Raw genomic sequence first — 17,500 nt, 5'->3', positions numbered from 1 at the left:
TCGTATTGAAAATTCTAACTTTGACACTGAAAATGACCTACATAAACACAAATAATTCTATGAAACAACTTTAAAAACAGAGTAATTCATAGTATTACATACATTTTGAAGCCACTTTTTCATTAACTCAAAATTCACAATGTCTAAATTTTGATCCGTCTCGGAAAAAAAAATTGAATTTTTTTGAAGTGATTACCTGCTTTCTTAGGAAGAGATCTCCATCCAGTACCTTCACCAAAATCCTTAATATATTCAGTAAGAAGTAAATCTTCTTTTTTAGTCCATGATCCTTTCTTTAAACCTTCTTTAGAACAACAAGGTTTTCTTCCCATTCCTAATTCCTTCACAAAATGATAATTTGATTTTTAGACAATGAGTTCTTTTTTGTGTGTTATTAATGTATGGAAAAAAAAACAATAGAAATGGATGATCTAGAAGTTATTAAATAATCCACGCTCCTTTTAAAGAGTTTGTTGGTATGTATAAAGTATATATTATTTCCCACATGTATGTTGTTGGTTTACCGGACATCGGTCAGATTCATTATTTACTTATTATATATATATATATATTATATACTTTTTTCGCTCATTTTTAGTTTTTTACTTATCTGTTTTGAATTTTGTACGTCGTTTAAGAAATAATGATTGATATGAGAATATTTTATTATAATGTCTATATTAATTGATATTTATTATTAATGCTTAAAATTAATTTTAAAAATAAGTAACTAATAGTAATGATAAAATATAATTTTTTTAAAAATCTTCTTAATATATTAAAAATGACAAGTAAAAAATGAAAATATATTTATAGAACAATGGATACATGAAGGCGAAAGTTCTTGAGTGGACAACTAGTTAGATTATTTATTTATTTATTTGAAATAACACGTTTTTTATATAATGTTCTTATTTTATCCTTCATAATACTCATGTTTAAAATGGCATGATTCAAAAAAATTAATTTGGTGTTATATTCAACGCATCTTTAGCATAATACGACGAGAAAATTCAATATTTTGTTTGTATTTTTATATTTTATGTCTAGTCTAATTAATATGACAAAGAAAGTACTATTTCCTTCGTCTCATTTTATATGTCACATTTTTACTTTGCACTTGCATTAAGAAATGATGTAACTTTACCCTTCTACCCTTATTTAATATTTTGGAACTCAAGTTTTCAATCAATGAATATGAATTAATTTATTTTGATTAATTAATTTAACCAATGAAGATGAATCATTTACTTAACTTTTCTAAGTTAGTCAAATGTATATTTTCAAGGCTAATAACTCATAAGGGTAAAAAAGGAACAATATGGTAATTTATGCATTGATTTTATGAAATAACAAGTATTATGAACCAACTATTTATAAAAAGAAATGACATATAAAATGGAACGGAGGGAGTATTATTATTTAAGTATAACGAATTGATTAGTCAAAAGTTGCTCTGTCCCACTCAATTAATGTGATACATTTTTGCAAAATATGAAGTTTAAGAGAAAAAAAAATAATTTTAACGATTATAAATCACTTCAATAAGAGAAAAATAATTTTTAAAATTTAAATAAAAAAAAGTTATTCTCATTTAGTTGTGGATAGTTTTTACCTTTTCAAAATTTTAATTCGGAACATAAGATTGTTATAATGTTTCAAAATTCAACTTGAAGTTGAACCCCCAAATTTTACAGAATTTGAAAAAAATAATTATTTTCACATTGAATAGTTACTCAAAAAAAAAAAAAAAAAACTTTAATTTATATTCATATTCAAAAACAACTTCAATTTAAATATGATTTTTTAACTTGAAAATAAAAACTCCTATTATTTAGCTTTTCAAATTATATGTTTTTTTATGCTCAAATGACAATTAAACTAATAATAATTATATTTAATTCTCACATGGGTTTTTAGTAATATTAGCACTAAAAAAAAGAAGCTAAAATGTTTCACGTGTATGAAAAATTATAGACTATGAAAGTTCTTTGTCATCACATGTAATAGGACAGATAAATTTTTCAAACATAGTACTAACAACTTTTTTACTTTTTGAATTTTTAGCAGTGATAATTGTTTACATTTTACACCAATATTGAATTATTATATTCACGACAAATGAATGAATTGAATCGAATATCAATCGATTTTTGTCAATATATGATCTGATCAGATATCAATCGATTATTGTCAATATACGAACGAATGAATATCAATCGATTGAAAATATATAGAATAGATGAAAATCAATATAATATAATATTCGATCAATCCATATTTAATAATGATTTTTTTTTTAAAAAAAAAAAGAGAGGTGGGGGGTGGGGGGTTAACCAACGAATAATATAAATATTTATTTTATTCATGATTTCAGGAATGATTAAGTGAAAACAGAAGCTAGAAATCAAGATAAACATAGACTCTCAAAATAAAAAACTCGTGAAAATAATAAGCAAATGAATGGATACGGGTAGTATGAATATTCAAATTATTCATCTTGATATTTATTTGTTTTAATGAATAATATTTATATTTGATCGATTTAAAAAAAATTAGTTATCCAATTTATTTTGTCGATCATCTTAAAAATTAGATCACTTTCACTCTAAGTAAAGAGCTGTGAATTTTAATTGTGTATAACAATAATATATTTAGTAAAATTTAAAAACAAATAGTGTATAAATATATTTTACTTCTACCTTAGGACTCCACGACGAATACGAAATTAAATAAAAAAATAAAGCAAACTTTTACACAAGCTAAATGTATATGCAAGATAGAAACTTTTTCAACTGAGGAATCAAGTAAAAATTTGATTTGCTTAAAATTGGACAATTAGATTTTTGATTTGACAAATGAGATGACTATTTCTCCTTTTTTACATTTAGGATTTGCTTGGCAATAAAAAAATATTTACTTATTTGGAGTAGCCATTTTTTAATTAAAGTAATAATCTTTGCCTATGAAACATTTAAGTTCGGTTTTAAATTGCATTTTATATTTAAAAATAATTTATAATATATTTTAATTCTTTTTTTTATACTATATTTTAATTCTTTTTTAAAATTGTACTTAAAAAATATGTTCAAAGTATAAATATTAGTTTGCTAACCTTTGTAATTGTTTTCATCTAATAATTCTGACAATAGAAGTCGATTCATTTATTTGATGTGTTATATATATATCGTATACGTTTTTAACTTAAAATGATAAGATTCAAATATTTTAACTAAACACAAAATTTAAGTTTAGTAAATTCCATGCATACGTTTCACGTGCAAGAAAGACTAGTCTTCATGTGACATCAATTTTCTAAAAGCATTTTTGTTTACTTTGAAATTTTTGCACTGATAATTAATACTATTCAATTAGAGATCGTTTAGTATGCTGTATAAAATAAATTATTATAGATTTAATTTTGGAACATTTCATTTTATTATACTTAATTTGTAATTATTTTATTACAATTTTTAGATAAAATAAAATAATTTTAAAATTATAACTTTAAAATAATTAAATCCGACTATTAAAATACCCCCTTACTATTATATCCACAGTGCTTAGTTTTCTATGTAAAATTATTGATTTAATGGCTTGCCTTTGAATAATTAGAATTTAGTAGTGGCAATTGGCAAATGGCCGGTTCCAGAGGCGTATCCAGGATTTCCTCAAGATGGGTGCACAATTACAAAAAAATGTATCTTAAAATATAAATTTGATCGTTTTGACTTTTAGGTTTTTAATATGAACCATTAAATTTTAAAATTATAGGTCCAAAACATATAATGCTACTAGTTTTAATTTTTAATATACACATTTGATTTAATTATATAAAATTTTTACAGTGCTAATTATTTTAGGAATTTTCAATGTAACACACTTGAAAATTTTTGAAAGATTAAAGGAATAAAACAAAAGAATAATTAGTTAAAACGCCAAAAAGTGTAAACCAATAACCACTAAGAGAGGTGTTAGTAAAAGACAAGATAGATATAAGATTTAAATTTCTATCCTTACTTAGAGGGGTTGCACTCAATCATCATCGTATTATTATAAGATACTTTGAACGTGGGTTCACACATCTATATTTAAATATTTTATAAAAAATATAACACTACTATATATGATCTAGAGAGGGGAGCATGGGTTCACGTGAACCCACGGCACCCCCTCTAGATACGCCCCTGGCCGGTTCGAGAATAAATTAGATAAAAATAAATATACTATTTAATTTATTTATATTATTAGTGTTTTCAGGAATGATTAAGTAAAAATATAAGTTAAAATTTAAAGTAAGTTTAAATTGTGAGAAAAAAATTCACGAAAAAGTTGAGGTAGGTCTAGAACTTGTTTTCGGGAATTAGTTAGATCATTTTCACTCTTAAGTAAAGAGACGTGAATCTTTAAATGTGTATAACAATAGTATATTCAGTATAATTCATAAGTGAAATCTAAAATAAGTTATGCAAGATATAACATATGAATCTTTAAACGAATACAAAATTAAATTAAAAAATAAAGCAAATTTTTACACACAAAAACTAAATGTATATAATGCAAGATATAGCAAACTTTTTATTCTTTAAAATTGCATTAAATGGATGGTTGCAAGAGTTTTGGTGTGTCCCATTGCTTAGCAATAATAGAATTATGATATTTTTTTTAAAAAATATTTAACAAGTACTATTAATATTTTTTTTTTTTTAAAAAGTACTCCATCCTTTTCATAATAAAAAGGAAAAGAAACTTTTTCAACTGAGGAATCAAGTAAGAATTTGATTTGTATAAAAATGGGACACTCCCAAAACATATGATTGGAAAAAAAAAATTATTTGATAAATGAGATGACAATTTCACCTTTTTAATTTTTTTCAGTAAAAAATGTATCCCCGTCCTTTATTTTCAAAAAATTATCATATTGTTTTTCCTCATGTCTCATATTCTTAGGATTGGTTGGCAATAAAAAATACTTACTTATTTGGAATAATTTTTTTTAATTAAAAAATGAATATTTTTGACCATGAAACACTTAAGTTCGGTTTAAAATTGTATATTAAATTTAAAATAATTTATAATATATATTTTTATTTTGAAATATTTTAAAAAAAAAAAATACTTGACCATGAAATATTAAAAAATACATTCAAGTATAAATACATCAGCTCACATTGTAAGATGTCTACTTGATTATGTGTGACAAATTTGAGGGATTATGTAAGAATCAAACACTCGAAACGTCTATACTAATTATCATAAGATACACATATATTGCGCATATTTGAAAACTAGTTTAATATAAATATCTAATGCGGATAAATACTAGTTTGATTTTGGCCTTAGGCCACCAACGGGTTTGAGCCGCCCCTGCTTGGGAATTTGCCAACATCAACAATATTTTTTTAAGTCAACACCTTTTACCATTTGTATAACCATACTTGTTTAAGAGTGTGTCAAGTCAATCCTGAATAAGTAATCTACTTGGGAATTTGCCACCATTCTCAAGACTAGGCTTATCTTCTCTACTCTTCATGTATCCCTTTATCTATAGTGCTTCACATCAACAATTAATCTTTTCAGGGAAATACCAAAAGAAGAATAAGTAGTTTGTACTCATAAGTGCCTCTGTCAATGTAGTGCTACTGGTGGTGCTAATATGTTTCTACGACTATTTCCTCTACAAGAAACTGTATAAAAATGACGGCAGAGGCCTTCGTAGTGGATGTTGGTACAGGTCAGAATTATTATTTTTTCTATCCTTTTGTCCAATTTCTTAATTCTTCAGGTGCATCCATTGTGATGTTTCATGGAGATTTTCCTTCTCTATAAGGATTTCATCGATAAGTTAGAGGTGCATGTATAAATAGTAGTAATATTTTCCGGTTCAGATGAACCCCAAATATTTTCCGGTTCAGATGAACCCCAAATATGTTAGGGATTGTTCTTATTATTTTCTCTAATTCTTTTAATTGAAAGAAAACCACATAATTAATTTGAAAATAAAAAAGTTGCAAAGCTACCTGTTCATCCCAATCAGTTTTGGAAGTGATTATAACTAGTGCAATAGTTTGAACAAGTGTGCCAATCAACATTCCCATCCAAACTCCCTACAAAACAATTCATAATGTCATAATATTTATATCTCTATAAGAAATTCATATTAAAGATAAAATTAAATACTTACATTAAATTATGTGTAGCTGAAAAGGGACGGTAACACTTCAGCTTAAGATTAGAAGTTCTACGTCGGTAAAACATAGGAGAGATGTTGAGTATATAAGTAAGCAGGTCTTACTAACTAGTGACACGTTTTAATGTCATGCATGCCTAGGTCCAAAGCGAATAATATCACTAGCGGGCTGAGTTGTGACAAATTGGGTGTCCTAGTCACTCATGTGTCAACCTTGTCGATGTGGGCCAGAATTCATTTGAGTTTAGGCAAATTTCCATAAGGCGGGGAAAACCTCAGCGAGGACGTTGAGTCCATAGAGCGAGGGGGTCCAACTTAAGATTAGAAGTCTCATATCGACAAAATATAAGACGAATGTTGGGTTTATAAATAAACAGACCTTATCAACTAGTGACGTGTTTTAAAGTCGTGCAACCCTAGGCTCATAGACTTACCGTAACTTGTAATTGTAGAAAATAGCCAAGCATTACTCCAACAGGAATTCCCACCAAGTAATAACATATAATGTTAACATAGGCCACAATGGTCTGCCACCCTGCCCCAACAGCCACACCTATAATACAAAAATTAATAACACAGGAATTATTAAGATATAAATTGTACTAAAAGTTATACATATCGAAATAAGACATAAGATATAAATATATCTTTTAACTTGGCTTTATCTGATATTTATGCTTGTGCACATGAACACTTAAAGTTGTATAAAATTGAACAAGTAGACACGCATTCTACTTGACATAATACATGTAGCCTATGTGACGTAGGGCGCCATGTAAGACACTAAATTTCCATGTAGGATGTCACCTAGGACGAATGTGTGTATATATTCAATTTTATACGAGTTTAGTACCTACTTGTGCACACTCAAAGTAAGAGGACATCGATGCCATTTAAGGCCAAGTTAAAATGCATGCACATTTATGTATTACGCCTAGAAATAATCAGTAAACTTACCAGAAAGTACAGGTTGAACACTATTCAATAGAACTGAAAAGGCCAAGAGAGGAGATAAACTATCTACTTCTTTTACTACTTCTAGACTTTTTGTGAAAACAAAAGCCAAACGTCCCCTTAGGAAGAAGAAGAATAATGCTAGGGTGAATCCAATGGCAGATGATATTAAGACTATTGTCATAATTGAGAATTTTGCTGCCTTTGAACTTCCTCTTCCCAACTCATTTGCTACTCGTACACTGAAAATCAGCATTACACGATAATAATTAACATATTCAGTATAATCTCATAAGTAACGTTTAAAAGAAAAAAGTATGCGACATCTTATCTTTATCTTTGTGAGATAGAGATGTTATTTTTAATAAACCTTGACTCGTAAGAATTAATCATTTGCAGAACAAGTTTGAATGAAATGCAAGAGTAAAAAGCTATTTTAAGTAGCATTGTAATTTGAAAAAGATCTTTGAAACTTCTGGTTTAATATCATTCTTAGATATCTGTGTGGTTGTAATAAATATGAAATTTGGACCTTGAATTATTCGAGGTGCATGGTGATGTCTGTTGAGATATAATATTATTAAATAATTAAGAAAATATTTTTTTAATAACTTAATTTCTTAAATGAAATGATTATACATAAACTTTAATATGATATCAAAATAAATAGAGGTCATAAGTTCACATACAACTTAAATTTTTAGATGAAATGATCATGTAAACTACAATAATAAAGTCATAGCAATTTTTGTGAGACAACAGGTAGAATAAATAGAGGGAACATTACCATGCTGCACTCATGAAGCCAAGAGCTATCATCATTTCCCAACCATTGATGTTAAGGCTGCAAAAGAGGAAAACTTTTTAACCTTGCGGTACCAGATTCATATGAATTCAATAATTTTAATGCGTAGTATAAATATATATGTAAAATTCCATTAATATTATAATAAATAATAGATATTTATAATTTTTAAAATATAATAAATTCAATATTATTAAGACCGAACCAATCAAGTTTAAATTCTGAATTTGTCTTATCGACCTCCACTCACTACAAAGTTAGAGAAAATAATGAGGAAAAGGAACATACCATATAGAAAGGGCATCAATTTGAACCTCAGCATTTTTGAAGTTTCCAGTCAGAAGAACAAGTATACTGTTGTACCAAAGCTCAACACTTGTATCCATAAATAAATAAATAAGGTTATTACATGCTCAATATTTGATAATTTGTACCTTCCACCTAAATTGGATACCATAATTTTATATTTTATGGATTCTCATATGTAGTTATCTTTTAGATGATTAGATAGTATTAATGTTTAGCATGCTTTAAATAGTTAAATTACTCTGAGCTGATTGGACTACGACTCAATATTTAGCTCATATTATTTCAGTACATCTCCACTCAAGTGATCGTTATCTGACTATTTTTTAACTGAATTCATTTGAATTCGACTATTTTCAGCTCAATAAAATTATTAGACACCCCTACAAATAACTCTGAGCTACCAATGTGCAAGTGAAGTTTATAGATTCACCAAAGCATGATAATAGAGTATGCTCTAAATAGTGAAATTACACTGAGCGGATTGGATTATGACTCAATATTTATCTCATATTGATCTAGTTCATCTCAACTCAAGTGATCGTGATCTCAATATTTATTAACTCAATTTATTTGAATTCAACTGTGATCAAATCAACCAACTTATTTGACACCCCTACAAATAACTATGAGCTACTAATGTGCAAGTGAAGTGTATATATTCACCAACGCATGCTAATAGAGCATGCTTTATATAGCTAAATTACTCTGAGTTAGTTGGACTATGATCAACGGTAAGCTAATTTTGATCCATTCCATCTCAACTCAAGTGAGTCCGACTATTTATTAATTCAATTTATTTTAATTCATCTAAATTCAACTCGACCAAGTTATTTGATACCCCTACAAATAACTCTGTGCTACCAATATGTGCAAGTGAAAGGTATAGGTTCACCAAAGCAACGACATTAGAGCACACTCTAAATAGTTAAATTACACTGAGCTGGTTGAACTATTGACTAAAAAATGTTTAGCTCAAGTGATCTTTATCCAACTATTCATTAACTCAATTTATTTTAATCTACTCAAATTTAACATAATCTTTTCAAAATAACTCTGAGCTACCAATGTGCAAGTGAAAAGTTGTAGATTCACCAAATTAAATCATGACATTATTAGAGCATGCTCTGAATAGTTAAATTACACTGATAGTATAAAAATTTGCGTGTAGACTCACCAGAGCATGACACCAGATGATAGAGAAAGTTTGACAACAGGCCACAAATCCTTGAAAAGCCAAGAATGAAAAAGCCAGTCCAAGTATCTTTGCACCATCCACCCATAACATACATTAATTGCCCAATATTAGGTATCCAAAAATGCCAAAAATTGTTGATATCATAGCACCAGATAGCCCAAATTTGTACTTGATTGTCAAAAACCAAGACAAAAATGCATGGATTATTAGTGTAATTGCAGCTAAGTATGACAATAATTATGTTCTTGCTTTGTGCTTGAAGGTACATTTGGCAAGCAAATGACCCAACATATGCATATGCCACTGGGATGAACCAAAGTGAAACTACTCCAGCCACTTGTGCTATGTCATTTTCTTGGCCTAATGCTTTTAAAATTGGAGTGGTAAATAGAAATAATGGGAGTAAAAGTGTTGTGGTAATTGTTAAGACAATCAATGATCTTTGAAGATGTAAACCAAGCATATGATATTGTTTTGCTCCATATGATTGACCACATAGTGTCTCTAGTCCACTTGCCATACCTATCTGTAAATTAAATTCACAACATTAATTTGTTTCAACAAGTCCAAAAACATAACATAGCAAAAGTTTAAGTTTTATGTATGGACAGTGTCACAATAATGAAAGATCGAGTTATTTGGTGGCAATAGATTTTTTTTAGTGTTAATATAGCGGCAATTGAATGTCATTGCATTCAGAGTCGTTAAAACATTTAGTGATATCTATATAGAGTGTTAGTTATGTATACTGATGTTTAATATTGCTGATATAATATAGCCATAATTATATTATTGCCGTTAAATTGTTGACACTAAATCATTTATTGGTTGTAGTATGTAAAGTATACTTTTATTGCTATGATATTCTAGTTATAACTTTATATATAGTAGTTCCTCTTGTTTCTTTTTACTTGATCTCTGTTGACTTAACTTCTTTTAAGAAAGTACTCTTTTGTTTCGATTTGTTTGTCGGAATGTGACTTGACGCGGACTTTAAGAAAATAAAAAAGATTTTTGAATCTTATATGGTCTCAAAATTACTCTCCCATTTTCAATTTATTTGTCTTCTTTTCCTAATCTGTTTATGTAAGAATATCTTTTTCCCTTTCCGAAAACTCTTAAATTCTAACCTCCCTGACATGTTTAATCACAAAATTACTGAATATTTTGGTACATATGTCAAGTCAAAGCCAGACTAATTAATCAAAACGAAGGAAATGCATTAGTTTTGGTATTATTTAATTTCCTATTTAGTGTTTTCAACTTATGTATAATTAATAGGTGTACTAGTTATATATATTATACGTAGTAAACTATGACATTAACATACAAGATACAATTCCAATTGTAATATACTTTATTCAATATTATTCTTATTCTAATACACTATACTCATTTAATACAACAAATCAAATAGTCAATAAAAAAATATCAATATTACTGATTTCAACATTATTAATACACCATATTTAGTACTTCATCTATCCTAATTTATATAATTCACTTTCCTTTAGTCATTCAAAAAGAATAAAATATTTCTATATTTAATAACAATTTAATTTTAAAATATTCACAGACATTGTGTGATTGAAAACTTACAAGGATGCCAATGCAAAATCTGAGGAGGACAGTGAAAATTAATGAATATGCAGCAAGTTCAGTGGCACCAATATGACCAATAAAAGCTAGACTAATAACATTTACTCCCATTGTTGAAAATCTTGTAAATATAGCTGGAGCTGCCACTACCCATAATTTCTTATTTTCATGTAATATCATATCCTTCAATTTCTCTTCTTTTTCCACAATAATAATATTATTTCCTCTTTCCTCTTCTTGGTCCTCTCCATTTTTAATCAGCCTCTCACTTAGATAATCAACCATTTCTGTAAAAAAAAAAAACATAAGTATTCAGTTACAATATCGGAATCAGAATTTTCACTGTAAATATACCTAAGTAAAGACCTTTTGTATATATAGTGTGATTATCTCGAAAAAAAAATGTACTATGGCTTGACGGTCAATCAATTGATATGAAAACCATGAGACATCAACATTCAATAATCTCAATAAAGTTTTAAAAAAAAAACATTTGGCTAATGAATTATTTCAATTTTGAGAAAGGAAAAAAAGCATTAAACATAATAATTGATGTAAATCTATAAAGTGGTAAAAAAAAAAGTGGAACTAAAACTATGAGAAATTACATATCATCCATATCTCAATAGAGTCAAACAAACACTTAACGAATTTTTTCAATTTTGAGAAACAAAAGTAGATATTAGATAAAATAGTCAAAGTTGGTTAGGATACCAACGTTATTAAAAAAAATATAAAGATTAAAATTGGATCTATCAAATGAATAATCAAATGTGTAAAAGTGTAAGAAACACTTAATCCAAGTAGGGTGGGGGTGGGGGGTTGACTGAAAAAACTTTATTCTTGTAAAGTGAATCATATTATTGTGTTTGTAGATTACTATCCTTTATGAACCAATCACTCGACTGAAAGGAGAGGGAGCAATCACAACGTTACACTTTAAAATTATACGGTACATTTTCCAATAATCTAAAATATAGTCTAGTAGATTATTTTCGCCCGTAGAGATGAGATTAAAGGAAGCTAAATATGAAGCTTCTAACTCTAATAATCAACTCAAAACTATATTAGTATAAAGCGATATTATCCTTTTACAAAATTCTCCCTTGATTACCACCTTGAATAACAAGACAAAATATTGTTTAAAAACAGGATTGGAACACATAAATTGCTTGGAAAATAAGGAAAAGCAAAGAAGGTACACATAAATTGATTAAAACCAAAGCAAGCAAGAAGAAGAAGGTTAACAAAAACTCACCTACCCAAGAAGAGAGCAAATGAAGGAGAGAAGGAAGCAAAAGATAGAAGTGGAAGAAAGACACTTCCTAGTAATTTATTGTGATGAAGTGAGCTACTTCCTCCGTTCCTATTTATATGTCACTATTTTTTATTTCACATGTATTAAGAAATTAAGTAAGTTTACTATTTTACATTTATTTAATTTTTTTTAAAGTCAACTTTTCAATCAATGAATATAAATTAATTAATTTGACCAATGAACATAAATTATTTACTTAGTTTTCCTATGTTGGTCAAATGTATATTTTCAAGGCATATAACTCACAAGGATAAAATAGGAAGAATATTGTGATTTATGCATTGATTTTATGAAATGACAAGTATTATGAACCAACTATTTATAGTAAGGATAACATATAAAAATGATCAGATGGAGTAGTAATTTATTGTGATGAAGTGAGGGAGTAATTTGACTGTGCAAAAAATTTAAGAAATATAGGAAGATTTTGCGATATTTCAAAATTGCCCAATATATAAATAGATTTTTAAATAGAAGAGTATATGTTTATAAAATTTTTAATAGATTTTTTGTCAAATAAGTATGACTTAATATGGATTTTTTTGTCAAAAAGAAGTGTGGTTGCCTTTTAGACTTAAAATATGATACACGTGTTTGTTTGTTTTTTAGCAAAAATGTTAAGAACATGGATCAAAGGGTGTTATTGTAATTGTAGGAAAATAGAGTAGTTTTATTGGCCCAAAAGATTTTTACGGTAAATTGTTGTTAAATGTGAAATATATTATTATTTTTAAAAAGAACGAGTCCCAACAACCAGAATGAGTCCCAACAAAAAAAAATTAAAACAATGTTAATGACGATGCCATAGTTATTACTCCTATATTAGATTAGAGTTTGTGTCAGTAAGGATTACATTTTTTTTTTGTCTTAATTTATTTGATAGGGGTGAAATTTGAAGATTCAGTTAAGTTTTTAGATGTTTATTTTAAAAATATTTAAAGTTTTTAAATTATAATCTCTTATAGTATTTTTATGTCATTTTAAATAATATATATTACTTATTTTATTATAATTTAAATGGCATAAATAAATTTTGAATACTCAATTAATTTTTTATATGATTTTTATTTTAAGTTATTTATTATTCTGATTTATTATATTTTTACGTGCATTTTTAAACAATGCGTTACCTTTTTTTTTTGTTCTAATTCACCTGATTCATAAAATTTAGAGAGTCAAACTAATTTTATATTATTTATAAGTATTTCAAGTTATTAATTATTATAACATATAAATTTTAAAAAATAAATAAATATATAATAAACTAAAAAAAAACTAAATAATAGTGAGATTATTTCACCCATAATCAGAGTTTTTGGGTTCGAGCCCTGGATATGAAGAAAATCTTCTTGGGGGCGTCACTACCAAATGAACCCTACAGTGTGTGATCCGAATTTGATCGATACTCTAATGTAGAATCCAGACACCGAATAGAATAAAAAATATTTAAAGTTTTTTAAATTATAATCTCTTATAGTATTTTTATGTCATTTTTAAATAATATATATTACTTATTTTATTATAATTTAAATGGCATAAATAAATTTTGAATACTCAATTAATTTTTTATATGATTTTTATTTTAAGTTATTTATTATTCTGATTTATTATATTTTTACGTGCATTTTTAAACAATGTGTTACTTTTTTTGTTTCTAATTCACCTGATTCATAAAAATTTAGAGAGTCAAACTAATTTTATATTATTTATAAGTATTTCAAGTTATTAATTATTATAACATATGAAGAAAATCTTCTTGGGAGCGTCACTATCAAATGAACCCTACAGTGTGTGATTCGAATTTAATCGATACTCTAATGTAGAATCCAGACACCGAATAGAATAAAAAAATGAAGAGCGGAATCGGATCTGTGTTTCTAAAAACTTGTGCCAAATTTTTAAGTGATACTACAATTCTTTGAGCTAAACAATTTTTTATTGCGTTGCTAAAAAAATGGTATTAATTATGCTTCTACTAGAGCTCCATTAAATTTTAAGAAATTATTAAAGGTTATACCTAAAATAAAACACAACAATAACAAAAAAAGATTATGGTGTGTTTGATAGGATGAATATTTATGAAATATTTTTCAGAAAATTGAGTTTCTTATATATTTTCTTGTAATTTTTATGTAAGAAAAAAACAATAATTTAAAAGCATTTGTATATAATATAGACAAAGACTATTAGAGTTGAAGGTGAAAAGGTGGTGGGGATGAAGGTTACGGTAGTAAGGGATGAAGATGATGTGTGTTAGTTTACTTAATTATTTCCGTCTTGTTATATCACGAACTTTATATACAGTGTTCATCAATTATCAAAATCAATTTCAACATAACTAACATACATAAAGTTTAACGTGTCAAAAAATACTGCTTTGAAATGTATTAGAATATAAAATTATATGTTCTATGTTTCAATTTGTCTGTCTTACTTTTTTATCTCTATATTAATTAATAGAAATGTCAATTTTATATTCAGTATTTTTTTACTCCAAAAGCGTACATGACATATTTAAGAAGTACAACTTTCTTATAACTTTTAACCATATATGTCATGCATTTTTTTTTGTCAAAAAATATTTGAAGTGGATGGTCCAAAGAGTTCACTTTTTTTTTGTTTTTATTTTTTATTTTTTATTCGGTATTTGATATCTATATTAAAGCTCAACTATTTCAAATTCACATTATATAAGTCCCATTTGGGGGGGAAGCACACTCTATCAAGAATTTTTTCATATTCAAAGCTTGAACTTAATATCTATGATTTAAAAAAAAACAACCTCATCCACTACACGATAAAACATTCATTATTCACGTGAAATATATCTTTTTTCAAGATGACAGTATATATGCAATAATGTGTTAGGTGACTTACTAGCTTTACTCCACATCAATTGTCAAATTATTGTCATTCGGTGTTTCAAAAGGCAAGTGAGGCAGAGCGTTTTACTTAGTAAAAAATGAGGCGTAAGCCTCGATACATGAGATCTAAACTCTATGAATCTTTACGAACAAAAAAGATACACTTCTACAACTGTTCTAAAATGTTAGTGCTTCAATCAAGTAAACTCAATCGAGGAAAGGGACAAATATATTCGTTAATTTATGATTTAAGAATGGATATATTTTTTATTAAAAAAATAATGTGTATATATTTTCATATATTAATATATATTTTATAATATTAAATAGAGTGTATAACTAATGTTTGCATTAGTTATACATGAATTGATAAAGATTACCAAATAAGATACTAATAATACATAATGATAATGCATGTATTATTTTTTTAATACACTCAATCAGACGATCTAACTAGTATAGTAACACAAAGAGCGGCACCACTCCACTCTCATATAGGTCAAATCATTAAATGTATTTTTTTCCAAAAAAATATGAACCATCTATAAAGAATTCAATTCAATTCAACTTCACTTCTCTTCCAATTTTATAATATATCCACTTCCACTCATTATAGAAAAGATATAATTTTATAGTGCATACTTAGTCAATTAATAATTTATTACTACCTATATATTGACCTAATTTTTGAGATCTGCAATATGTCACAGTGAAAAGTTGTCCCCAGTTGGTTAGGTGATATGTTTTTTGGTCCATATTAAATGAATGGTTGGACAGGACATATTCTTTTAAAAATATATTTTAGAATATAAATAAAATTTTATTTTATTATTGTTTCTCATTTTCAAATTATTCTCCTAAATTAATATTAAGTAATTATGAATTTCATTAAATGAAAAATAAGTACAAAAAAATGTCTCAATAATTATGTGAATTTTGAATAATTTACTTAATTTGAACTATTAAACAAATTCTAACAATTCATTGATACGACTATGGTTCTTTTGTTAGGGTGTATGAGAAGTAAGAACAATGTTAAATATAATTAATTAATAATGCGAAAAGGACAAAAATTAAATACCAATCCATTTAATTTGAGAGGCGATGCGTGAAAAAACTTTCAATTATTGTCGTACCCATTTCATCTAATTCGGAAACCAAAAAAAAGATATGCATTGAATGTTCACGAGATTAATTATATTGAGATTATTCCTTATGCAATATTTTTTTGGTATATTAAAAATGATAAGCATTGCATACTTTTTTGTGATGTACTTTACTAAACGACCCCTTAGTACATTAACACAAAGAGATAATGCTCAGAAATAGAGTCCGGAGTCAAAAGGGCAACAAATTTTTTCAAAAATTCCAAAAGGGCAACAAAATTATTTATCAAACCAAAAGGGCAACTGTCACGACCCAGACTGTCGTGATTGACACTCACACTAACACTTCGGTGGGAGAACCACTATTACGATCCAAATCAAGCAAATAATCTAAAAACTAAGGCATTAAGTCAACACTAAGGAAATAAAAATAGAGTTCCCATAAACTCTAACAAAAGTCTAACAATAATAGCTAACAATGCGGAAGAATAACCTAGAACCTAAAAGTCAATGTACCAAAACATTCTAACAATGAATCACGTCTAAACAAGAAGGGATACAACTCCAACTAATGAACTAATCAACTAGCTAAAACAAATGTCTAAGTCTGAAAATGGTGAACATAGACGAAAGAGAATCTCATGGTAGCCCGGAAGAATTGGCTCACCCTTGAATTCGAAGCAACGATCACTGATCTTCTAAGCGAAGTCTGTCAATAGCCGCTATGCCCTGTACTCAACAAAAATAAGAGCAAGTGCAGAATCAGTACACAACCACAGTGTACTGGTAGGATCACGCAGCTATCCCACTAGTGCAACATAAACAGGTCAAACAACATTATAATCACATGCATATATATCAACATATACAATATTATCAATATTTACGAACAACGAACAACTTCACATTTTATGTCAAATCATTGGTACTCTCATGGAACCCAAACCCAAATAGTTAGCATGCCGGAACGTGGCAACAGATTCCATAGTTATGCCGGAACGTGGCAACCGATCCAGTTTAGTTATGTCGGAACGTGGCAACCGATCCATTCAACACACCACAATCACAATCACAAGTATATCATCAATATCATACATTTAAGTCATGATTTCATGGCATTCATCAATTCTCTATCTTATTTACAACAAGTGTGATCAATG

General features: G+C 27.5%; 1 pseudogene; it reads right to left on the bottom strand.

The window, feature by feature from the left end:
- Positions 1-5,766: 5,766 nt before the first annotated feature.
- On the bottom strand, positions 5,767-12,371 carry LOC102600641 (protein DETOXIFICATION 21-like; annotated as a pseudogene).
- Between the last annotated feature and the right edge of the window lie 5,129 nt (positions 12,372-17,500).

The sequence above is a fragment of the Solanum tuberosum genome, unplaced genomic scaffold (genome assembly GCF_000226075.1).
Source record: "Solanum tuberosum cultivar DM 1-3 516 R44 unplaced genomic scaffold, SolTub_3.0 scf00361, whole genome shotgun sequence".
In the NCBI taxonomy this organism is placed as follows: domain Eukaryota; kingdom Viridiplantae; phylum Streptophyta; class Magnoliopsida; order Solanales; family Solanaceae; genus Solanum; species Solanum tuberosum.
This window is presented reverse-complemented; position numbering and strand designations above follow the sequence as displayed.